The sequence below is a fragment of the Leuciscus leuciscus genome (assembly GCF_965113295.1).
Source record: "Leuciscus leuciscus genome assembly, chromosome: 12".
NCBI classification, from domain to species: Eukaryota; Metazoa; Chordata; class Actinopteri; order Cypriniformes; family Leuciscidae; genus Leuciscus; species Leuciscus leuciscus.
Genome location: NC_138736.1, coordinates 691,029 through 695,685, shown reverse-complemented (window position 1 = coordinate 695,685; position 4,657 = coordinate 691,029).

Sequence of the window (4,657 nt, the reverse complement as noted above, 5' to 3'; positions counted from 1 at the left end):
TCCTAATGTTAGTGCAGAAAACATGCTGGCTTTATTGTGAAACAATGGCTTTAAAGTGCAGATGCTTGCTGTCATCTCTAATTAAAGAGGACGCATTCATATTGAATGAACACTTCGGAAGGAAACGCACACGTGACCTCGTCCTGCTCTTTATTTCTGCGCACAAACAACTATTGAACAGCTTTAGATTATGCAGGACAAAGCTGCCCTGTGTGCTGCATGCTGGAAAACCATTTGGACTGAACGAGACTCTCTCCAGATCCTCTGCTTTTGATCATGACAGCTTAGGCTTTTTCACAAATGCAAAATATTTCGCTAGGTTGAAAATGCTTAATCGATAATAGGGATTTTTTCCCACAAATCAGACCTTTATTTTTAATTTTTTTATTCACAAATTTTTTTTTTTAGATTATAATTAACATAATCTACATATAATGAATATAATAATTTATTTTGCATTATATTTACTAGTTATATTATAACTTTATTATGACTTTTAACCCCCTGAGGTCGGCTGTATCGCCGGCGATACCAGCTCGCTTTTTTTTATCAGTTCAAAAGAGATTCATTTTGCTCTGTTGACTTTGATATTACAAACACGTTTCATACATCAATCGATTCTGTTAAATGTGTATTATTTTTGTGTATACTCACAATAAAAACAAAGTGTTGTGCTTTTCGCCAAATAAAGAAAAATAAACACGAAGCGAGTTCTGCCTTCTCTCTGTCAGTGAAGTCCATTCTGAAACGCGTCCGAAAATGAACCATAACTCAGCGAATACTCAGTCAAACAGGCATACAGACACACAGGCATGAAGCTTGAATTCTCTTCTTTTAAATGAAGTAATTTTTATAAAAAAAAAATATTCTCTGTTTATGTAATCTTTATGAAAAGAGAGAGATGTCAGTCGTTCTCATCTCAGCTCATTACGTTTTAATCTGCCCCGCCCACGGAGAGCGCGCGCTATGACTGCAAATGACAGAGGCAATCCACACAAACCTGTGAACGCCCACATATCAGCTCGAGAAAACACATCAAGTTTATTCAGATCAGTTATTGCAGTCTCGCTGCGCTGTGAGGAATAATAATAATGGAAAATGTACCTCAGAAGTGCTGGTATTTCGAGGAGCAACGGATGGAATACTGTAGTACGTTTTTTTTCATTCTCAAGTAAATCGCGTTTCTGTGTGAATGAATGAACGGCAGAGATGCGCTGTTTACCACAACTCGCAAAAAGACGGTTTAAATTTGAATTGCGTTTCTGTGTGTGAATGAATGATCTGCTTTTAGCAAACTATTTTGCTATACTGAGTAAAAATCGACTGAAATATGTTGAAATAAAATGTATTTGTATAAGCAACGTATTAAACTGCAAATTAACATTTATATTCCTTATAATAAAAACGAAAGACCTATGTTACAGACAAATGAAAGACAACATTTCATTGATTAGTTTTGGATAGATTACACATTTTTACTGTAAAATATCTGCCACCTCAAATAAGCTTTTGTTTGCCAATTTTTGCTAATATGTTAAATATAGTATGTTTTGTCAATGTAGGCTATATTCGAAGTAATGAATCCTTAACCCTCTGAGGTCTGAGCTGTTTTCTGGCCCTGGAGGTGTTCTGACATGCTCTGACATTTGTGTTTTTTTCTGTTACTAGTGATATTTTCATGGCTAAAGTCTGATTACACTGTATTCAGCACAAACTCTGCTACAATAATATATTAGCAGCATGTATGTAAAAGTTTGTAGTTTTGAGATAATGACATTTATGCGTGGTTTGTGAAAATACAAAAAACAATTGTCACTGAAATAAGGCCATGAAACCCATACTGATTATTTCTTCACAAGACTTTTGAAAATTGTATGACGTAGCCTAGAATATTTGCTCCAAAACTATGTGAAAATCACCCTGACTGCTCATTCAGATAAGACAATATATTGATTTAAAATTTCTAAGACGTGTTTTGTGTGACAAAGCCATATTCGAAGAGGCGTGATCATCTCATGAATATGTAAGCTTTTCTCACCTGAGAAAGACAAAGAAACTCCCCTAACTGCCCTATTAGGAGCGATCAGGCCCTGTCATTCAGAGCAACCTTGCACAAAGAATGAGGAGATTTAAAAAAGAATGGCTTTTAGATTGTTTGGATTTATTTACAACACAACATAATCCAAAAATACACAACAAATGACAAAAGAGCACATTGAAAACAATGATCCAAAGACAGAGACCTTTGTGCCATTCCTAAAAACATTGTACATACCATTTCCAAGGTGTTTGATTTTCACTTTACCATGTTCATGTACAGAGACTCATGTGAATGTTGAAGTCAGCAGGACTCAGTTGCATCTGGTCCCTGAAAGAAAAGAAAAAAGTGAACATACTGGTATCAAGAGAAACTAGGCCTGCACGATTTTGGGAATACATTTGAGATTTTTCTGGTTAAAATTGCTTTTTAAAATTCACAGAATACACACACACACACACACACACACACACACACACACACAAATGTTTCCAACAATATATAATATAAAGAACACCATATTTGTTGTGCTTTGTAGGCATAAGCTATGTGCAGTACTGCATAAAATAATTTTATTTTACAAAGCAGCCTATAAATCTTCCAAAAGATTTCAGTAACAATGCTAGAGAAAAATATTTTGATTATCTTATGTTACTTCAAATGTTTCCATTCGTTATGATGATATGAAATGAGATAATAGTAAAAACATAAAGCCTAATGTTTGGTGCATTTTTCCTTTCAAACGCAATCGCGCTCCAAAATATGATACATTCAAACCCACAGCGCGCTCCAAAATATGATACATTCAAACGCCATCCCACTCCAAAATATTAAACATTATGGTTATACATATCTATGTTTGAGCAGATATCCACAAACAGTATTTAACAGTAAACACGGGTCTAAATAGTATAATATTCACCATATATCTAGCAACAGTTCAACTGCAATGTGAAGTTAATGCAACAATACCATAAACTAATAAGTAAGAATTTCTTACCTTACATCTTTCTTGTCTTCAAATCACGTTCTTCTTCTTCTGATGTAAATCCAATGTAAGCTCACAGCGCGTCTTCCAAACTCGACGAAAAGCAGAGACTTGTGAAGTGTTTTGGTGTTTTGTGTTTGAGGTAACGAGGGCGTTCGCGTTCCATGTGGAGATTTGCATGTGAATCTCTTTTGCGCGAGTGGGCGTGGCCGAATTAAAAGTAATTAGCAAGCGTTTGAGATACTGGACATCCTGTTGGTTTTATACAAATTACTTAAACAGAGAATATTTGTTTTCAGTTTGAATCCGATCATTTAAAAGTACACACTTAAATGTTTATAAAGGTAAATGGCTCATAAATGTGTGAGAAGTATTCGTTGAGTTTTGTTTCAGTTTATTGACGTGCTCAAGAAAAAAAAGTTCACCGCGACGGAGAGGCAGAACGCACACCCTGTTTATTTTCTTTATTTTACAAAAGCACATTGTTTTGATTTGATTGTAAGTGGACACATAAAAAAGTAGAAATATCACAGATTCTTTTTTTATATTTCTTTTTTCTGTATAACCATAAATGACGGAGTAATTTAAGTTTATTGTACTACAATGTGAAGAAAATCCAGCAAAACGCGGGGGCGCGTTTTCCGACCTCAGAGGGTTAACTTTGAAATATGTATGATAAAATGTATACTTTAGTTTTTACAAAGAAAGATTACACTTCAATTGTTGTTGTAATTGTAACCTTTTTAATAAAAAAATATATTTACAAGGTAGATGTAAACAAATTTTAAAAGGTAAATATAAGCCTTTTCTTTAAAAAAAATTGTATTGTGTTTTATTATTGACAAATTTGGGGAGAGGATACATATTCCAAAACTGAAAATACAGTATGAGAATTAACTGCACAATTACTAGACATGTTTTCCTTGGATATTATACAATTTGCAAGCACAATTTGTGAAAAAAAAAATACAGTATATGGAATATGCAATATAAATATATATATATATATATATATATTGCTCTTGCATTCTTTCTTGTGGCTATAGGTGACACACTTGAATGAATGGCTCATTAAGTATGCGGGCCCCATTGTCTCCTCAGGTGTGAATCACTAAATATGCATGATGCTGTGAATGGTTGACGCCCCTTGCGCATATTGCCTTTACAAACAAAAAGTGTTTTACAAGATTTAAATCAGTGTATTGTGTTATGTGAATGATAAGGGCAGGATGATTTTCACATCATTTTGAAGAAAAAACTCTAGGCAACGACATCCATTAGTCAAAAGTCTTAATGACACATATTTAGTATGTGTTTTGTGGCCTTATTTCAGAAACTTTAGTTTTTAGTTTTTTCAATAACCATGCATAAACATTATTCTCTCAAAAATACAAACATGTACATGCATGTTGCTCACATATTATGGTAGCCCTGTTTGTGCTAAATAGAGTGTATTTATACCTTTGCCATTAATATGTTTATAAGCAACTGAAAAAAGCACAAATGTCAGGGCATGTCAGAACATCTCAAAGACCCCAAAAACCCCTCAGACCCCAGAGGGTTAAAGTGTTATAATTAGGATTGACAGCTGATTTACAATGGAATAATATTGCACTGTTTTTACTGTATTT